This window comes from Peromyscus eremicus, chromosome 15, assembly GCF_949786415.1.
Source record: "Peromyscus eremicus chromosome 15, PerEre_H2_v1, whole genome shotgun sequence".
NCBI classification, from domain to species: domain Eukaryota; kingdom Metazoa; phylum Chordata; class Mammalia; order Rodentia; family Cricetidae; genus Peromyscus; species Peromyscus eremicus.
In genome coordinates, this window is record NC_081431.1 from 45,223,051 (window position 1) to 45,235,399 (window position 12,349).

Below are 12,349 nucleotides of genomic sequence, written 5' to 3' on the forward strand. Positions count from 1 at the left end.
GGTGGGGAAGGCTACAAGAGTGGAGGGCAGACATGGAAGGACTGGGAAATAAGTGGGGTTAGGATGCATGATTTGAAATTCCAAAGAATCAATTAAAAATTGTGTTATAAAAGAGGAGCTAGAGCCAGGCGGTGGTAGTGCACACCTTTAATCCCAGCACTCAGGAGGCAGAGCCAGGTGGATCTCTGTGAGTTCAAGGCTAGCCTGGTCTAGAAAGTGAATTCCAGGACAGGCACAAAAACTACATAGAGAAACCCTGTCTCAAAACACAAAAAACAAAAAATACATACACACACACACATACAAAGAGGAGCTAGAAAGAGATTATGCCTCAAAACAAGGTGGAAGGAGGGAGAGAGAATCAAGTTATGAAATTCATATATATATATATATCCTTGCTGTACTACATGTGCAACACACCTCACTTTAAACAAATAAATGAGTGTATACATGAACAAATTTCAAAAATAATTTTATGTAATCACACTTCTGAAAGCCCGAAACAGAAGGATGGTATTACTGTAAGAAAATGAATATGCCAGCAAGACTAGGCTTTGCTAGGAGAATCTCTCCTGCTATCTCTCACATTCTTACTTGTGGCTGTGATAATCCATTTGTTGAGACCAGTGCCTATCAGCCTCCACGAAGCTCAGGTTCAAATTGTCTTCTCTGTGTCCATTTCAAATCACCTCTGTCTTGCTTTAATGAGGACACCAAAATCAATCTTTTGGGATCATCTTAAGTGAATCAGGCCAGTCTCAGAAACACAAACATTGTGTTTTCCCTCATTTATGGTGCTAAGACTTATAGCTACATAAAATCACCTGAAAAGTAGAAGCCACGGAAGTAGAGGTAAAGCTAGGAAGGGATGCAGAGACTAAAAAAGGGAATGATGAGGAAGGGAGACTAGCAGGAAGAGGTAGGCCAATATGCTCAACCTAAAATACGTATATGTGCAAAACTTGGAATTAACTTATTTTCATTGTGTTGCTTTATTCATTTTGCTCCAAGGGCAGAATCAATAGTAGGGATCAAAACCTTATTCTGAGTGGCTCACAATCCTGGCCAGTAAAACCTGCAAAATTGGAAGTGTTACCCAAGTTGCAAATAAAGCCTCCTGGAGTTCACTGGCATTATAGTGATATAGGTAAAGTAAATGTAACAGGTGTTAACATCTCACACAGGACTTCAAGATGAATCTGGGACCCTTGTTGCAAATCCTGCAGAAAACCAATGCTGATTTCCTTTGATATGAAATATGACAGTACACGATTCTTCCTTGGCCTCACTCTTGGGGCACTTAAGAGGTTCCTGTTTCCACAGTGCTGGAATGAGTCAGGATCTTCATTAGCTGCTTAGTTTCTAGGGTCCTTTGGGCCTCCTTCAGCCAGTCCTCTTTTAGACTCTAGACTCCTCTTTTAGCTGATGGACAAACTGAGCTCTCAGCTCCAAGTCACCATGCTCAATGCAATAGGAGGCGTGTGAAAGAAATTTAAATGTGTTTATATCTTCAGGGTAGAGCCATGCAGTGGCTTCAGCTGCTTAGGTAGGAACTGAAGTAAGGACTGTAAGTAGGAGAGGAAATATAGGTACAGGCTACTTCTGGTTTCGTCAGTCATTGCTACTCTTTAGGCTAGTTTTTGAACAGCACAGAAATGGGATTTTAGGGTCTTCTTACTGTATACCGCTAGTGTCCAGATCCCCGGGGCAATAGTTTCAGTTAAAGCCTGGCAAATTTGTTATCAGAACAGCTGACTCAACTGTATTCCCCAATGGGTTATTAGGTGTTTCTGCAGATGAAGTTTTCATGCTGTACTTTAATGCCTCCAATCAATGTCAGAGCTGGTGGGCTTCTCTGGCTGCTTCTTCAGCAGCTGCATGACTCTGAACAGACTCTGCTCAACCTGGTATAGGCCGTGTTCATGTCCAGATTGAAGTTGTCAACTTGTTCTTGTCTGTGACAATGAAACTTTAATTCTTGCTCAGGGAGTTTCTCAGATAGGCCCTGCTCAAATTCATACTTCAATTCCTATTATTGCACCTTGAAGACATCTCATAAGTGATCAGTGTGGGCATCTGCCTGTCAGTGAGGCTGGGTCCACATTTCATTCTCTATGGCATCCATGACTTCTTCTACTTTCTGTCCTGCTCAGTCTGTGTTTTATCTCTGCATGGTGATATTGTATTGGTACTGAAATGTGATTTTATTTGTATGTTAATAAATAAAGTTGCCTGGGGGTCAGAGCTAATAGCAAGCCATAGTGGAAGTCTGGAAGTGGTAGCACATGCCCTTAACCCCGATCACATGACAGACAGATGTCTGTGTGTTCAAGGATACCACCAGCATGAAGACACATGCCTTTAATCTCAATATCAACCATAAAAGATCTGGAGGTCTGTATAGATGGGCAGTGATGAGGAGGTCATGTGGTTTGGTTTACAACCAATGAGAAGGCAGAATAGAAAGTCAATAAAAAGGACAAACACACAGGAAGTAGGTCTCTTGCTGAGGAGGACAGCAGCGACAGTGAAGGGTAAGGTTTTTAGCTCTTAGCTATTGCTCTGACCTCTTAGTCTTTCATCTTTGCATTGGCTCTGTGTTTCTTATTTAACAGCATGGTTACATCTACAGCTCTGTACTGCTCCAATGCCTTTTCCTCAGAAGAATCCAAGGCCCCTTTTTCTTCTAACTTTGGCCTTTCCAAGGCTAGCTCAATGAGCTGACTCTCTGTGGCTTTCTGCTGCACTAGCACTCTGTGGAGCTGATTGGTGCTAACATGGGCATAAGCAATCAGTTCATTGGTAGAGAGCTTGTTGGCTAGGTCAGAAATACTAATCCATTTCCTTCTAGACGTGACATCTGACATGATATTGTTCAGCTCTTTTCTAAATCCATCCCTTGCTTGGACCACAAATTCATGATGCTGAGACACTACCTTAGCCTCCTACAGAGCAGCTTGGATCTTTCTGAACACATTATCCAGAGCATCTATAATGTTTTGAAGTATCTGCTCTGGGGCAATTACGTGAGGTTTACACTTTTAACCTTCTCTAACTCTCTTTTAGTTTGAGAATGGCATCATCGGGCTTTATTCACTGCCTTTCTTCTTTGTTCTTTTAACACACTCTCCACTTTATGCCATTGTGTCAACTTCTTACTTGTAATCTGAGGATTGCCCATGGCTATCTTCAGTATGTTCGAGCATGCACTTATGGCCTGAACTGCAGCATTCTTGGTTGCAATACCCTGCATATTGATGAACAGAGTCTGGGTCACAGTGTCTTCTAAGCTCTTCACCAGAGCTGAGGTTACAGAAGGGGGTTTTCCTTCATCAGTGTCAGGGTAATTGTTTTTTGTAGCATCCTCATGAGAAACCACAAGGGTAGGGATTGAAGGGATATCACTTGTTGAAGCTGAATATCTTCTGTTTCAGAGTCTATGCAACAGGCAGGTAGAGTCTGTCATCACCTCTGATACACTGGAGATTTTTAGTGGACTAGACTGAGTCAGCTTCTTTAGTGACAGAACAGTATAAGGTTCAGAAACAAGAAACACCTCAAAGAGTTTGTCTAAATAAGGTACGGTTTTCTCTACAATTTCCAAATATGACTTCCATTTGGGTTACAGGATAGTGCCTCCAATCCTTCCACCAAGGAACAAAAGGCCAGCTCCAGCAATTCTGCCAGCAGTCAACCAAGAACTGCAGAAAATGAAGTGTCTTCAGCATGGTCTCAGTGAATGGAGGACAAACTTCCCACACAGACAACTCTAGGACACCATGTTCATGTTGTATAAGGGAGAGACCCACAGCACGTTACTGAAAAGATAATTCTATAGCTGGTGTACATGGGAATGGCTGTGTGCTGTGGATATCGCTCTGTATAAATAAAATGCTGATTGGCCAGTAGCCAGGCAGGAAGTATAGGCGGGACAAGCAGAGAAGAGAATTCTGGGAAATGGAAGGCTGCTGTGGGATGTTCTGTACGGCAAATGTGTTGCTCTGATTGGTTGGTAAATAAAACACTGATTGGCCAGTAGTCAGGCAGGAAGTATAGGCGGGACAAGGAGGAGAATAAAGCTGGGAAGTGGAAGGCTGAGTCAGAGAGTCACTGCCAGCCACCATGATGACAAACAGCATGTGAAGATGCCGGTAAGCCACGAGCCACGTGGCAAGGTATAGATTTATAGAAATGGATTAATTTAAGCTGTAAGAACATTTAGCAAGAAGCCTGCCACGGCCATACAGTTTGTAACCAATATAAGTCTCTGTGTTTAATTGGTTGGGTCTGAGCGGCTGTGGGACTGGCAGGTGAGAGAGATTTGTCCTGACTGTGGGCCAGGCAGGAAAACTCTAGCTACAGAAGGCTGAGGCAGAGAGACACTGCCAGCCACCACCAGGACAAGCAGCATGTAAAGATGCCAGTAAGCCACAAGCCATAGATTTACAGAAATTGGTTAATTTAAGATATAAGAACAGTTAGCAAGAAGTCTGCCATGGCCACACAGTTTATAAGTAATATAAGCATCTGAGTGATTATTTTATACGTGGGTTATGGGACTGCGAGGCTTGGTGGGACCTGGAGAGAAGCTCTCCAGCAACAGCCAGAGGTCATGCCAGAGGATAAGATGAGTACTCCTGTTTATGCCTGAGTCTACACTTAATTTGATTTTTAAAAGTATCTTTTGAGTCCTTTTAAAATTATGTTTTTAGTTAGGCATAGTCTCTCTCTCTCTCTCTCTCTCTCTCTCTCTCTCTCTCTCTCTCTCACTCTCTGTCTCTCTGTCTCTCTATCACACACACACACACACACACACACACACACACACACACACACAATTTCAGTACTCAGGAAGCAGAGTTCAAAGCCATCTGGTAAGACTCAGTCTACACTGGGTTAAATCTTCATAGTGTAATCCCATCTCAACAACAATAACTAAATAAATGAAGAAAAGAAAGAAAGAAAAGAAAACAGGTACTTTTTTTTTGAATTTCAACAGTATTTTGTGTATGCTTTACAAGTCTATCAGGGCAATTATGTTTAACAAACATTTCTACTGTTTTGTTGTTTACATGTTAGCTGTCTTTAAAAGTGTCTTTTTCACAGAAGAAAAATTAATTTTAATGAAAATCATCATTTCAATTATTTTTCATTGTTCTTGCTAGTGATGGTGTATTTGACTCAACTCTAGGTTGTTTTCGATTACTCCTGAGTTGTCTTTTAGGAGTTTTGTTCTTTTTTAAAGATTATTTTTAATTCATTTTATATACCAACCACAGATCCTCCCCTCATCCCTCCTCCTGTTCCCCACCCCCACCTTCCCCTTCCACTCCTCCTCCAACAGGATAAGTTCTCTCATGGGGGGACAGCTAAGCCTGGTACATTTGGTTGAGGCAGGACCAAGCCTCTCCTTGCTTTATTAAGGGTGAGCAAGGTGTCTGACCATAAGTCATGGGATCCAGAAAGCGGGCTCATACTCCAGGAATGGATCCTGATCACAATTCCAGGGGCCACTCAAACAGACCCAGTTACACAACTGTCTCCAATATGCAGAGGGGCTAGTCCGGTCCCAAGTAGGTTCCACGGTTCCACAGCTGTCAGTCTAAAGTTCGTGAGTTCCTTTGAGCTTTGTCCAGTTGTCTCTTTAGATTTCTTCATTATGGTCTTGCCCCCCCCCCTCTCATATAATTCCTCTTCCCTCTCTTTGACTGGACTCCCGGAGCTCACCCAGTATTGGTTGTGGATCTCTGCATCTGCTTCCATCAGTTACTGGATGAAGGCTCTATGATGACTGTTAGGGTATTCACCAATCTGAATACCAGGGTAATCCAGTTCAGGTACCCTCACCACTACTGCAACAATTAATAAATGGAACCTCCTGAAAATAAGAACCTTCTGTACAGCAAAGGAAACAGTAATTAAAACCAAAACGACAACCTACAGAAGGGGAAAAGATCCTTAGCAACACAACATCTGACAGAGAGCTAATCTCCAAAATATATAAAGAATTCAAGAAACTAGACAGCAAAATACCAAACAATCCAATTAAAAATAAGTTACAGATCTAAACAGAGAATTCTCAACAGAGGAATCCTAAATGGCCAAAAGACATTTAAGAAATTGCTCAACATCCTTAGTTATCAGGGAAATGCAAATCAAAATGACTCTGAGATACCATCTTATATCTGTCAGAATGGCTAAGGTCAAAAATATTCATGTCAGTTTATGTTGGGAAGGATGTGGAACAAGGGGAATACTCCTCCACTATTGGTGGGAGTGCGAACTTGCACAGCCATTTTGAAAACCAGTATGGTGGTTTCTCAGAAAATTTCAAGACCCAATAATACCATTCTTGGGCATATACCCAAGGGATACTCAAGCATACCACAGAGACTATGTTCATAGCAGCACTGTTCATAATAGCCAGAAATTGGAAGCAACCTACATGTCCTTAACCAAAGAATGGATAAAGAAAATGTGGTACATATACACAATGGAGTATTACTCAGCAGTAAAAAATAATGTCATCATGAAATTTGCAAGCAAATGAATGGAGCTAAAAAATATCATCCTGAGTGAGGTAACCCAGACTCAGAAGGACAAACACAGTATGTACTCACTCATAAGCAGATACTAGATATAAAGCAAAGAATAATCAGACTGCAACCCACAGATCCAGAGAAGCTAGGAAACAAGGAGGACCCTAAGAAGGATGTAAAAATCACCTTGGGAAGGGGAAACAGGATATCTTGATGGATGGGGGTGGGAAATAGAGGGTAGGGGATGGGGGATGAGAACATGGGGGAACAGGATGGTCGAGCTGGGTGAGAGAAGGAGTGGGAGAGCAATGAAGGAGATATTTTGATAGAGGGAGACATTATGTGGTAAGGGAGAAACCTGGTACTAGGGAAATTCCCAGGAATCCACAAGGACGACCCCAGATTAGAACAAGATTAAGCAGCATAGAAATGGGTTTTAGGTCAGAAAATATATTCTGTATGATATTATAATATGATATAAGCATATCATTACACATTTCTCAAAAATCCATAACACATAACGGAATTTGAATGGGGGTCTTGTCCTTAGGTGAAAATTATGTGTTGGTTTAGATTCATCAGTTCTAAACAATGTTCCATAGACAAGGATGCTTATAAAGGGAAGGCTATGGTTGTAAAGAAGGGAGGCATATAGGGAATCTATATATCTTGATATCAATTTTAGGAGACTAACATATGCCTGACTTATAGATCACAGTCCCGACAAATATTATGAATTGTCTTTTCTACCAAAACTTTATGATAATTAAACATGTTTTGCAACATCTTTGAGGTGTGCTCTCCTGAGATCTGCTTCTGTCTGAATGTCTGGTTCTGAATGTTAATATTTCCTCACTGTGCTTCTGATATTCAGTGACTGAGCAGACAACATGCTTTCACGTTGCTACCTCAATATCTTGGTAAAGCTCTCTCTCTCACACACATACACACACACACACACACACACACACACACACACACGTATATATATATATATACATATATATGTATATATATACATACACACATACATGTACACATATATACATATATATATACACACACATATATATATATATCTCACAACGTCCATTGGATGAAAACTTTTTGATTGAATCTTGTAGTTCAAGGGACATTAATCCAACTCTAAACCTGTGTTAGTGAGGAATCCTTAATTTTGTTTTTTTGTTTGTTTGTTTTGTTTTTTTGAGACAGGATATCTGTGTGTAGTCTTGGTGCCTGTCCTGGATCTCGCTCTGTAGACCAGGCTGATCTTGAACTCAAAGAGATCTACCTGGCTCTGCCTCCTGAGTGCTGTAGTCAAAGGCATGCACCACCGCTGCCTGGCCAGAAATTCTCAGTTTTAACAGATGATTGGAACTGTTAAGTCGTTTCGATCCTTTGCCAATCACACTTCGCATAGAAGCAATCTTTCACAACTGCTGGCTTGCCAAATAAAGAATGATCTTTTATTTCTTTGTGCCTGGGAAGATCACTCTACGTTAAGCCACTTTAATGTGGAAGCTTGATGTTTCCCTTGATTGAGACTTAAAGAAGGCCTTTTTGTTTTTCTCTACTTGAGACGATGCTTCAGATGCTTCATGTTTCATTTAGTTGTCTCATGGCACCCTAACAGCCTGTGTGCCTGTGTAATATTATTACTTTTAGCTATCTCCCAAACATGAGTGACTATTATTTCAGGGTAGAAACCATGTTTTTTGTTTGTTTGTTTGTTTTTTGTTTTCCAGCAAATACTAATCAAACTTTTATCAGATACTTAACAATAAGGATGACCTTCATTGTACTTATTTATTTATTTATTTTTCTGTTTCCTCAAGATACTTTTATCCTCTTTCAGCTACCAGTCTCTGTGGAATATTCCAGTACCTTATCATTGATGTCAGAAAATACTTGTTAATAGCCAGTTCTACAGGAACCATTATAGAGCCCAGCAGGGGCATAACATGCCTGCCATACAGAAAAGCAAGACTGTAAGAGATAAGGTGTTCAAGAGCGTTAAGACTCAACTAGGTACTTATCCTAGTCCCATCAATCACACACACATTGGGACTCTACAAAGGTTCTTAATCTGTGTCTCATTCTTCATTCCCCAAATAGAGGTGAAAAGCTGAACCTTCTGAGAATCTTACTGAGTCTTGTTGTAGAGTCCATTCATGCGGATGCATTATTTAGTCTCATATACAATATAATCTCAATTTAAAAGTTTGTATGTATGAATGTGTATTTGTATGTGCGTGTGCATGTGCGTGTGTGTGTGTGTGTGTGTGTGTGTGTGTGTGTGTGTGTGTGTGTGCTGCTTGTAGGATATGAAAGTAGAAAGTAGAGCATGAGAGAGAAAGGAGAAATGCAACAGGAAAGGATAACGGATATATGACATGAGGAAACGCAGATGGAAGAAAGTTGGGATCTATACACGGGAATTGACAGAAGATAGAGAGCCCTGTGTGTCAGTGTCAGGAACTGTGATCTGCAGAAAAGACAGAGGTGCTAGGACTCCAGTCTGACAAGGCTATTGAAATTGATGTAACTTTGAGGGAGATGAGCATGATGATAAGAAATATTTATCTTTTAAAAGAAACAAACTATATTTATTTTGTGTAAAAATTAAACCAGAATTTGTGTTTGAAGATAAACTAAAGCAGCAAATCTTATATGTAATCAAAATGAACCCCAGCTTCTGTGATGGGTGGGTTGATGATGCAGAACAAATGACACGAACCTTAGGGTAACAGAACAGGAGGGAGAGGTTGTATTCACTTGTGAGAAGGGTGCAGGACATGCCCTGGGTGAATGCATTTAACCATGTGTCATATAGTTTAAGTCTCTAATTCCTCCTGTCTTCAATTTACCAGCTTCCAGGAAACACATGATTCATAAAAAATTCTTCCTATGTAGGCTGTGTGTGGTGATAGTCCACTGAATCCCAACACTCAGATGTAGGTAGATCTCTCAGAGTTGTAAATCAGCCTAGCATAAATTGGCCAGTCAGGTACACTTAAGGAGACTCTACCTCAAAAACTATGAGTCAAACAGCAATATTTTACAACTGTATTTGGTTTCAGAAAAATCAGTTAATTTAATCAAATATGTAAGATTATATATTTTATAGGTATGTCCCAAATAAAGAAGTGATTAAACTATAGTACATTTATCAATGAAAATGTTTGAAGTGATGGATTTTTATTCAGATTGTTTCATTTTATTTTTCTACCTAACACAATACTTTTCCCATTTATTTACTCAAACATTCTTCTATCAATGTAGAAAAAATATTTATTGAGTGCATATTATATACAGGGTACTATAGTACCTCCTGTGCATCAGCTTTTGTAAATATCTGGCTCTCAACTCAAGTTACAGTTAGTTTTCAAATAAACTGTTCTTTTTTTTTTTCTTTTTCCAGCAGTACCAGAGATAGAATCCAGGACCCCATACATGCTGAGTACGTGTTCTACCACTGATCTATGTACTCAGTTCGCCATTTCTGTAGCATAGATTTCTTCAAGGTTAATCTGTCCTTCAACTCACTGGCAGTCAAATTCTCTCATCGTGGCTACATGATTGAAATGCCTGCATCATTCTGTGGAAGCCACATCGCACAATTATGTATCTGACAGCACAATACAGTCAATTCCCTAAGCTTAAACACAGCTGTGGAGGGCAGAGAGGTGGGTAAAAGAACATTGTAAGTCTGATACGCAGTTTTTCTAATGCGTGATCCTGATATTTATAGCACAACGAAACAACAAATTAGAATGGTTTCCCTCTAAAATGAGAGCTGAGAGTAAGTGAATTTTCATGAGTCATATTCACATTCAAGCCAAAATTTTCTAGATTCTCTCAAGCGGGTATTCACTACATTAAAGACTATAAAAGGAATTTTAATCTTCATTATTGTTGGCTTTTCCTACTGCTTTTAATTAAGCTTTAACAAATTAAATGAAGCGGGGATCCTGAGGTTATACCAGAATGAGGAAAGAGCAGGTTACCAAATTCGCTGAGGTGTAGTAGGTCACAGCCTGAGTTGGGAGTTATCATTCTTAGTGATTTTTCTCTCAGTGTAGTGGCTTAACATTAACGCACTTAAACATTAGATTATAGAGACCAGAGTTCCATGTCAACTTTAGGAACCAAAATTATAGAAAACACATGCTTTTGAAAACATTTTTCAGCTCTTCCATACATTTCCCATGTCACCTTTGGCTATATGAGGATAATTGAACCTTTAGTTTCTCATGCATTTGAGAATGTGTGATACCACATAAAGTGACTTTGTAAGAAAATTTAAATAGAAGCATTAGCAAATATCAAACTATGAAAATATAATGTAGTAGTGAATAGTTTTTTAATGTTTAGTTTGATAGCAAAATAAAATACAAATAGCCTGTGGTTTGTAGCTTGTGACAGGAAGGAGCAATCTGTCAGATGCCTTGAGTGGAAGTCCCACCTATGGGCTGCTGAAGCATCCGCAGTGTCCTGTTTTAGACTTGCTGACCCTGCCTGTGGCTAGGAGATGTAGGGCTGTCGGGAAATGTCAAAGAAGATGAAGCCTGGCTAGCACCCCAACCTCCAGTCTAACCTAAGTGACAGCAGAAATCCATCTCACCAACTACAGCATAATTCTAGCTGTCCCATACCTTGACAGTGACCATCAGCAGAGCATTCATTGGCCAGGCAGCTGTGGAGTCTGTAGCAGATAGCAGGTATTAAAGAGGTATCTCATGGGATTATGAGAATAGGTGGAGGTAAGGTGACAGGAGAAGGTAAAAACAAAATACTCCTGATGCCATTTTTCCATGCATCTTCACTAACTCATCTTCCAGTGGCCCTGCCCAGCCTCAGGTGGTCAACCGGCACCCACATCCCTCCTTGCAAACTCATCTCGGAAACAAGCTTTCTTGTGACTGTTGACCACCACTCCACTCTGAATCTCAGAAACCAACTTGTCTTTATGGGAAAGACGCTTTTCCTTTACCTCTGCATCTTTGATTCTCTTGAAGGAAAGAAAGTGGGCTGGACTTGGGACTTGGATGTTTCTGTATCTCAGATTTTTGGCTATCTGTTGCTCTATGGTCTATTCACTTTGATTTTTTTTGGCAGGGTTGGAGGTTGGAGAGTGAGTTCCTTGTTCCAATCACCACATGTCTCCTTATTTTCCACAGTATGACAGTCAAAGCTCATGGGTTCTCTTTTGGATGTGTTTTTGAGTCCTTTAGCCCCCCTTTTGTCATGCTGCATTCACCTCAGTGCCCAGCCCACTTGGTACAGTCAGGGACTTCTTTAGAGCCATCATGAAGGATCTCAAAGTTCCTTCTCTCTATTCCCATATCATCTGTGTAGTCCACCGCTTCTAATCTAGTCTTGCCCTCAATAGACGATACGATGTACAAGTCCATAGAATTCTCTACAGACCAGCCCTTAGCAGGGTCAGACCTGTGTTCCTGGCATGGAGCTGAAGAAGAGTGAGGAGAAGGATATGACTCTTCTCATGTGCTCCTTTTAAAAATTAATTCTTACAGAGCTGGAGAGCATTTTCTCCTCAGCGCTCTAAATTAAGGAGGCTCTGAGGTAGAGTTTATTGTTCTAGCCAGCTGTGAGCTTCTGTGTATTGGGAAATACTATTTAGATTTGAGCAAATGAATAAGCAAAATGGCAACCAAAGAAAACCATAAAGCAAGCAGACTAACAGGACTAGAGATGTCAACAGGCACTGGAACAAGAATCTCTTGTCCAATCCACTCTCACTGTGTGTTAAGAACTGTACTGAGGATTGGATGTTATGTCATCCT

General features: G+C 40.5%; 1 pseudogene; it reads right to left on the minus strand.

Annotated features, from left to right (window-relative positions):
* Nucleotides 1–1,300: 1,300 nt before the first annotated feature.
* LOC131924930 (MICOS complex subunit Mic60-like) lies at nucleotides 1,301–11,956 on the minus strand (annotated as a pseudogene).
* Nucleotides 11,957–12,349: the final 393 nt, after the last annotated feature.